The sequence below is a fragment of the Acomys russatus genome, chromosome 21 (genome assembly GCF_903995435.1).
Source record: "Acomys russatus chromosome 21, mAcoRus1.1, whole genome shotgun sequence".
NCBI classification, from domain to species: Eukaryota; Metazoa; Chordata; class Mammalia; order Rodentia; family Muridae; genus Acomys; species Acomys russatus.
The window spans coordinates 13,558,639-13,568,281 of record NC_067157.1 but is presented as its reverse complement, the minus strand read 5'-3'; the positions used below and the strand labels follow the sequence as shown (position 1 = coordinate 13,568,281).

The following is a 9,643-nucleotide window of genomic DNA, read 5'->3' as shown; positions in this document are numbered from 1 at the left end:
GAAATGACATCTCCAGCTACCAAAATTCATGCTCAGAATAAAACGTGGAACTAACTGATCAAAGTTCCAACAACGGCTTTCCCTTTTGTGTTAGATTATCTGTATAGATGGAAAATGAATAGGGACATTGAAGCAGCTGTTGAAATAATTTTAGTTAATTCAAGTAGGGACCATAATTACTGCATTATTGTCAGCAAAAGTGATGTATAGCTTAGGTTATAAAGTTCATTGTTTCAATTTTTTTTCTTGACTTCATGTATACATATAACCTTAGTATTGGGGTATTGTGAGGGAAGATGGGCTAGCCTAACTTTAATTTGAATTAGCTCCCTCATATGCTTCATGGATCTAACAACCTCATGAAGTGATCACATACTTTTTTTTCTTGCATCTTGTAATAACCTGTTGCAGAGGGCCATGGTGTAATACTCACACTGTGAAGGCTGTTTTGAAGCAAAGGTGAGTGGTCCTCTAGATGTACGTCTCTGGAGACAAGGATATTACAGTTTTTCTCACCAGCTAAAAATGTTCTCCATTGGAGGATTTTGAAATATTGATTTCTGTTTTCAGAATCTTAACATACTACTCCAAGGCTAACAAGAAGAAGAACAATGCCATTTATAATGTACGTATAATGTACTCAGATAAGTGGAAGCATAAAAAAATAACATGTAACCTCATCTATGCAATAGTTAAACTTCTGGGTGAAAATGGAAAACACTATCAAATATTTAAATGCTACATGTGTAGACTATTAAACACGAGATTTTAAAATATCCTGGAAGTTGTAGTACAACTATACCGTCAGTGTGTTAAATTTAGTGTCAAGATTTTGTTTTAGACACCCACCAGGGAGAGGGGTTGCTATTCACAGAAAGCCAGGGTTAGTATGTGATTCTAAATGAACACTTTCCCCTCCATGGCTTGGTGCCAGCTGAGCACAGCATCATGGTGAGCACCTACAATCCTAACATGAGTGTGCTAAGGCAGGAGGATTGTGAAATCAGGCCAATCTGGGCTTCATAATGAGATCTTGTGAAAAACAAAAGAGAGGCCAGGGAGATGGTTCAGTGGGTAACATTCTTGCCATGCATGCCGATGGCCTGCACTTAATTCCTGGCTTCTGTGTAGAAAGGCAGACATTGTGGTGCATGTCTGTACTATCAGATTTCTACATGGAGGTGCAAATCAGAGACAAGAGAGTCTCCTGGGAGCTCAGTGAGGAGCTAGCCTGAAGCATGTTGGCCAGAAACAAGAGAGACTACCCTAGAAACACGAAGGAAGGAGAGAACTAACTTCTGAAAGTTGCCCTCCGATCTCCACACTTACACCGTGGCACTTGAGCATCTGCATGCACTGATACATGAAACTAACAGAGAATTGGTTAATTCATGAAAAATTTTAAAAAAATAAAAAGAAAAGAAAGGAAGGAAGGGAGGCAAGGTGGGGGAGTAGGAAAATTGATAAAGTGCATAATAACAGCAATTGGATCTACAGAGAAAGTGTTTATTAGAAGCAGCCTTGTATCATGACTCAGAAAACCTTGGTTGTGCATTCAGGAGCTGTGAGACCCTGGAAAAGCACCTTCTCTTATCCAGAGTGCTTGAGAAAGGCCTCTGGAGTTAGATTGGAGCCACACTGCATCAGAATCCTAACTCAGATTACTAGTTGTTGGACTTTCAAAATGGACCCAAACATTGTAAATTTCTTTGTTTGCGGCATGGAACAATAGTTGCAGCACAGACACGTGTGCTGCTTTTTAGTAGTTTATACAAATGGCTTAGATATGGGAAACTTTTGCCACCGCTCCTGACCACGGCAAGTGCTAACAACTGTGGGACACTTGGCTCTACTCTTGACACTGATATCTCTATATAGAATTATGTTGAAAATTCTACTTAAAGTTATTGCCTCATTTTTGCCATTTGTTACAGGAAAAACTCTACCAATGTGTGGTGCCCGCACCACTGCGGTATGGAGTTAAGGGTGAGGGACTGCGGATTTAACTCACACACACATACACACACAATAACACAGTGGGGTCCTTCATGCTAAGAGAGCAGCGGCAGTGGCAGCAGGAGCAGCAGTGGTTTTTATTCGGTGTTCAAAGAGCCTTCTTATAGGCAGCAAAACAGGAATGCCACTCGCAGGTGAAATCCCTCAAGAGGTAATTTCACACAGGAGGAAAAGTCTCGAGGAGGGGAGGGGTGCGTTCTCAGAGAGCAGTAAACATGACTAGCTAACCAACACAGACACAGACACAGAAGCTGCTAGAAACAGGACATGAAACAGCAAGACAGGCAGACAGCCCAGTCGGGCCTGGTTCCTACACCAATGGAAATGAATCTATGAGCAAACCAGGCAAAAGGGGAGAGAGGAAAAGAGATGAGAGTCTTGAGCACTTGTGTGATCCCAGGTGCCATGTGCCTCTCTCAGTCTCTCTCCAATGCCGTGCTTCCAAAACCTTGTAATAGAAAATCTTTTTGTGAGAGTTCATTTACTGAAATTTTCTTTGGAGTTCAGTGTTATGTCCAGCATAAGTCATAAAAAATTCAGTGGGAACAAAAATTCAGGAAAATCAAATCAGTAGGAATATGGATATATTTAGTGATCTTACACACACACACACACACACACACACACACACACACACACACAGAGAGAGAGAGAGACAGAGACAGAGACAGAGAGATGACCCTTTATATAGGCATGAAAAGTCAGGTAAAGAAACATTGAAAGGAAAAGCTGACGACTAGGGGAGAATAAAAGAAATATAAACAGAGCAGAGGACAATATAATGAAAATAAACAGTTATTATCTTATTCTTCTCTTCAAAACACCAAGAGATTTAACATGAAAGAAAATGGGGAAACACCCCATTTTCTGAATAGCAACAGATAAATTAAACAAGAAAGATCTTTACAAAAGATTCCAAAATGGAACCTCCGAGGACTAAATCCTGTGTCATTTATTTTAGGTTGAGGATGGTAAATGTATTGTTGGCACCCATTAAACTGGTCTAAGCATTGGAAGTGCAAAGCCTTAACTTCAACTTACTTCTCTCTCACTCAGATAAGACTAGGTATTTCAAATTCTGGTCCAGAATTCAGAGTTCTCATGCTATCCAGGATAAACAAGCTGCAACGATTTTCAATTCATGCCTGATAGAGATGTTTAGGTTATCAATGCCGCAGGCAGCGCAAGGAGAAAGAGCACGTATGCTTTTGTACTCTAGGCCCCAAAATCGAAGACATCAACCATCTTTTGTCATCAGCTGGATGTCACTCATGTAACTCCAGCTTAAAGCACAGGCGCTTGGAGAGTGTAGATTGTTAAAGAGCAAAAGAAGATACCATTGTCACTGCCAAAGGGCATACTGATTTGAGTAGCCTTCACTGCCACCTGAGGACCTGGCGATGTCCCCGCCCATGCTATCTCCAATGGCCGTTTCAGACGCTGTGGTCCTACGGCAGCTAGGTTCTGTGATGATGTCGGTGGCTGATGTTAACACTACAGACCAAATGGATATCTGTAGTCTATGCTACAGCCTGAGACCATGTTGACATCTGTCTCTGCGGAGGCCTTTGTCTGGGTCCGCTCAGGGTCCAACTGCAGCAGGGGGTGGGGGTGGGATACGTCCGTGGTCTGTGCAGTAGCCGTACACCACGTGGAAGTCCATGACCCGTACGTACTCTTGCTGACTGTAAAGAGCAAGGATGCTTTCTTGGCTGTGATATCAATGACTACAGACACACAGACGAGAACATGGAAGACTTCCGAGACAGCTCCTACTTTCGTGGCCACACCCCTACCCAAAGTAACAACCCAAACAGGAAGCCATCGAAGAGAACTCTTCAAAGTGCGATACGGAGGCTGAAGTGTAGCTCTCCGCAATTGGTGGTTTCTGGCAAGGGGTGCGGGATGGGATGGACTCAGATCAATGTGAGTGGATGGCCACTGACAGTTTGAGCATGCTCCAGTGAGTATATAGATTACAGAAACTGGACTTATTTTATTGTTTTGTTATTGTTGGAGGTTCATGTGGGTGAAGGGGTGGGCATAGGAGGACCGGGAAGTGAGTGTGATGAGGGTGTAGGGTGTGATAGTCATAAAGAATCAATACAAATATCACAGTAAAAAAATAAAAGAAAACAATGAAAATTTGATAATTTGGCAGCATTCCAAAGAGCAATGGCTATGTGGGGGTGACATAGCACCAGCCCCTTTGGGAGGAGGGGTTGGCCTCCTCCACCATTTTCACTTTATCCGCCCCCCCCCCCCATCATTTTTACTTTAGTTTTATTCTTTACGTCCCTTTAAACTATTGTGACCAATGTATGAGTGTCAAGGCTGTAGTTAGGTGTCTTCATAGCTGTGGTCATTGGCCAAGCATTAGTTCAGATGATTTAAAAAAATTGACACAGTAAAAGACATTGTTAAAAAGAAGTCATAGGCATATTTTATACTATCTAAAGACATTTGATTTTGTTTTCATTTGTTATATTCTTCATCTTATCCGAGATCAGTCTTTTCTTTAAATATGTGCCTTTTGAAAGGGTTAGGAGTTTTCTCTCAAGTTCGTATATAACATCTTTCCCTTACCTCACACCATTCTGAGGTGTCTTATTTACACCATAGTTTGTGACTCGCCTTTAGAAAAATTGTTCCAAAGTATTAGTGCTCATGGAAACAAAAAGTTCCTTTCATTTTATGCTTGTATTCCATTGGGTTAGGCAATATTCTGAAAAAAAAAAAATCATACAGCTAACAAGTACCTTTGACATCAATAGATATGCTATACAATTAAAACGACTAAGACTTAGCAAGGCACAGGACAGATTGCTAATAATGATAGAAGTTCACTTTCATCTAACAGTCCATAGTCGGCTGACCACTAGTAACTTCTAGAGTACTTTCTTATCCTGCAAAGACAGAAGGGCCCTACAGCATATCTACCTTCTTGTATAAAGGACAAGGGGAGAAAGCTCAGTAGAGGTGGCAATGCCACCAGGCAAGACCTGGGAGCTGTTCTCATCACTGCATGCTCAAACCTAGGAGCAGAGTCTTACCTGAAAGATGCCTGGGGAAAGCATAGTCAGATGCCTGCCACTTATGCAGCTTCACATGGGACTTCTAGAACTTGAAGGGAAACGAGAATTAATTCTTGTCTTCTGCAGTCTCTGATTCATTAAGAATGTAATTGGTGGAAACACAGGAGAACTTGGCCTCGTATCTATCAGCTTGTGCCATATAATGCACCATTTAAAATGGCCAAAAAAAAAAAAAAAAAAAAAAAAGACAAGCAGAATGGTATAGACACAAATTCACAATAGCTAAGCAGAGGACAAATATAGTGCACACAGGCAGGCATGGTGGCACACGCCATTCATTCCAGCACTACGGAGTTAGAGGCAGGTGGACGTCTGTGAGTTCATGGCCAGCCAGGTCTACATAGTAAATTCAAGGCCAGCAAGTGTGACACAGTAATACCTTTGTATTAAAAAAAAGAGTAAGTTGCTCTTTCCAGCCAGCGCCGAGCAATGGGCATCTCTCAGGACAACTGGCACAAGCGCCGCAAGACCAGGGGTAAGAGAAAGCCCTACCACAAGCAGAAGTATGAGCTAGGCCGGCCTGCTGCCAACACCAAGATTGGCCCTCGTCGCATTCACACAGTCCGAGTTCGAGGAGGCAATAAGAAGTACCGTGCCCTGAGACTGGATGTGGGCAACTTCTCCTGGGGCTCTGAGTGCTGTACTCGTAAAACAAGGGTCATTGATGTTGTCTACAATGCATCCAGTAACGAGCTTGTGTGCACCAAGACCCTGGTGAAGAACTGCATCGTGTTCATTGACAGCGCCCTGTACCGACAGTGGTAGGAGTCCCACTACACACTGTCTCTGGGCCGCAAGAAGGGGACCAAGTTGACTCCTGAGGAGGAAGAGATTTTAAACAAAAAATGATCAAAGAAAATTCAGAAGAAATACGATGAGAGGAAAAAGAACGCCAAAATCAGCAGTCTTCTGGAGGAGCAGTTCCAGCAGGGCAAGCTTCTTGCCTGTTTTGCCTCAAGACCAGGCCAGTGTGGCAGAGTGGATGGCTATGTGCTAGAGGGCAAGGAGCTGGAGTTCTACCTGAGGAAGATCAAAGCCCGGAAAGGCAAATAAACCATTCCTAGCTCATGTAATAAAGGTGTTTATTGTTCTAAAAAAAAAAAAAAAAAAAAAAAAGAGTAAGTTAATCCCAGCACTCGGGAGGCAGAGGCAGGTGGACCGCTGTGAGTTTGAGGCCAGCCTGGTCTACAAAGTGAATTCAGGGCAGCCAAGGCTACACAGAGAAACCCTGTGAAAACAGCAAAAATTAAAAAAAAAAGTAAGTATACTTACAATATGAGGTATGATTGCATTATTATGTTCAGTAAATGTGTGTGTTTTATTTATTATCATGTTTATTTTATAGTTTTAAGAAAGGAGGTTCTGGTGGAATGTAGACTGGGCTTAGTCACAATTTTTTATTTAGGGTCTCTTTTATATCTGGTCATTAACAACTTAAGACATCTATCTAGACCTAGAAACAACCTCTAAAAAACTAAGCTTAGTTGTAAAGCTAAACTATCTGCTCTTCAACCCCATCAGAGACTTGAGAAGAAATAAAATTAATTACCTGAATATACAGGGAGTGCAGGTTAGCAGCTTCCCAAATGAGAAGATGACAGAGATGGTTTACTGCCTGACCAGTCACCCAAAATTCTCTATAATATCTGAGCATCATCTTCAGCCTTCTGGCCCCAATATATCTGACAGACATACTTGTGATGCCAGAACTATTGATAAACTACATTGGAAATGGAAGAACCTTTCAAGGCACACCAATCTAAATGTCTTCAGGTTTGCTGTGTGTGTCCATTTCAGAAGTCTAAATGCAAGAACAGTGAAGAAAGCACCCTCGTGGAATGCTGAAAATCAAGCCATGAACTTGAACATTTGAGAGACTGCCAAAAGGAAGGGTAGAAAGGTTATCCACTCACTCAGTAAGCACTGGTTTTGCATTTCTACAGCTATACTCTGTTGGCATGTAGGGATACCAGGTGTATTAAGGCACATTTGTCAATTCCTATTGGCTTAGGATGAAGGGAAGTAGAACTAACAGATTCTGCAGGCTAACTTGATGCAGCATCTCAGGGGGAACCACAGACGTGTAGGGAAAAAAATGGGAATGCATGATGGTAAACTCTCCGTAGTCTAATCAGTAATTTTGAAAAAGAAATGGGTGGGTTTATAGTCCAGAGTACGGTATTGATTGATGATCGGCCATTAAAAATCTGAGCATTAGTACACATATGTGGGTTAGCCCAGGTATCAATTTCTCACTAAAGCTAAGCGGAGTTCTATGATAGCAGAGACAGTGTTCTTCCTGGAGAAGGGAACAGGGAAAACAGATCAGAACACATTCTATCTTTTCAACACAGTTTACTGAAACAGGACCCAGAAAAGCAAAATCATTTCAATCACAGAAGAAAAGAACAGATATTCCATCATCACAAAGGAGTTTACAACAGTATGCACATCTGTGAGGTGTGTGTGTGTGTGTGTACACGCGCGCGCTCATGCGCATGTATACTGTGTATGTCTGAGGGTACCCTTGTGTGTGCATATGGAGGCTGGAGGTTGACGTTGGTTGTCTTCCTCAATTGGTCTCCATTTTGTTCTCAGGGAAAGAGGTTCTCAATGGACTGGAAGCTTACTGATTCAGCTAGACTGGTTGACTGTGAGCCTCAAGGGACTTCCTGTCTCCCTGTCTCTAGTGACAAGATTTCAGGCATATTGCACCACTCTTGGCTTTGTATTATTGAGGCATGGGAACGTGCATTCAGCCCTTCCTCCTTGCTCAATAAACACTATACTGCCTGCATCACCTCCCAGGCCCTTAATAACATCACGTGCTCATATAAGAAATCATAAGGAGCTGTGATGCTCAGAGGACTTGATAGAAAAGCAATCTCTAAGCGTATGTATAGATGAAGTGAGGAAAAGAGCTGGTAGGTAGAAAAGCCAAAGTGCAAGTTTGAACTCAAATGTTGGTAGGCACGATGATTGTACTTGCTTGGGATTAATATGTAAATAGACACCTGACATAAGTTAGCCTTTGGAAGTTAAAATTGGAGTGTGGCAGAAAGCATTTTGGGCAAAACATTACTCCCATATAAGGGATCTTGTTTTGTCTCGTTTTGTTGTTTTTCGAAACAGGGTTTTTCTGTGCAGCCTTGGCTGTCCTGGAATCACTTTGTAAACCAGTCTGGCTTCGAACTCACAGCCTGCCTCCACCTTCTGAGTGCTGGGATTAAAGTTGTGCACCACCACACCTAATGCTCTTGTTGGTTCTTTAACTCTTCTCAAGCATTTTTGTCTTACATTTATTTTCAGTCTAATGGCAAGACTTTTTGTGGAGACAAGGTAGCAACTTACCAGCAGCCCTAAGAGATCTGTTTAATTCTCAAAGATGCTTTAGCCAATAAGCCTTAAGAACAATATGGTACCTGTGTCTTCCATGTACAACTGGGAGTCACACTATCACATATTCTTAAACTATTGGAGCCAGAGAGTGGCTGCAAGTATGAGATGGACTAACTTTCATTAGGAGATTGGGGTGTCCTGGTGTATTATCTTTTTATGCAGCCCCTTTGGCATTTTCTGTGAACCAACAAATAAGTGAAGGTGTTGGGGACAGGCCATTCACAGAACTTCCCCTTATACCTGCCAGTCTTGAAGAATGGAACTATCCAGAGGAATCTGTACTCCAGCTAGAAGAAGACATGGCTCCTGTTTCAGGAGAACTTGCTCCAGTCAGGGCTTGCCTCCAAGTTAAGACAAGCTTGAGTGAACTTCAGATGTCTTCATCTACATAGAGTTTTGACTTTAGAAGTACTACCGTGCAGAGGCCAAGTTCAATCAGGTCTAAAGAAGGAAGAACACTTTCTCTATTTACTTATCTAAAAGCTTGTGATTGACATATGGGAAGGTGGTACCTATATTTGCCTATAATTGGTTTTGAAAAAAAATCGGAAGTTGTGCTGTGATTGGTGCAAGTCGTAAGCACCATCTTGGCATATCACACACTTTTCCTAACTATGTATCTGTGTTGTGTGGTCTACTCTTCCAGCTAGCAAGCTGAATGGTGTCAACACTGGCCCTAATAAAAGAGGTTCTCCCAAGTGGTCATTTTATGAGCTGACTGGGCTGAGCTGATAGCATAAAGCACTGCAAGCCACAGTGGCAAACAATAGAGCTGTGGTGAGAAAGAACCACTTCTTCCCCAGGGTCACTGCAAAGAGCGACTGACCAGGACAGAGACAGTGAAGGGTAGAGGTAGCTGAGAAAATGAAAGATGGTGGGAAAATAACAAAGGTGGCAGAAGGCTGAAGAGCTGAATGATGAAGTCAGGGTCCCGGCCACTAGCAAAGTCTCAAACCCTATTGGCTAAGGATCCTCATCCTCAAGGCCCAAGAGTTGTAACTCTATCCAGTGTTAGGGTCTCAATATCTTCATATACAACACGGTTCAGAAGCCACAATCCCGGCTACCGCCTGCAGCTGCCAGCACCAGCTGTTTGCTCTAAGTCACAGGTCTCTGCTGGTGAGTGTGAGGTC

The 9,643-nt window shown here is 42.4% G+C and overlaps 1 pseudogene; it reads left to right on the top strand.

Moving 5' to 3' along the window:
- Positions 1-5,540: 5,540 nt before the first annotated feature.
- LOC127205131 (40S ribosomal protein S8-like) lies at positions 5,541-6,189 on the top strand (annotated as a pseudogene).
- The last annotated feature ends 3,454 nt before the right edge of the window (positions 6,190-9,643 follow it).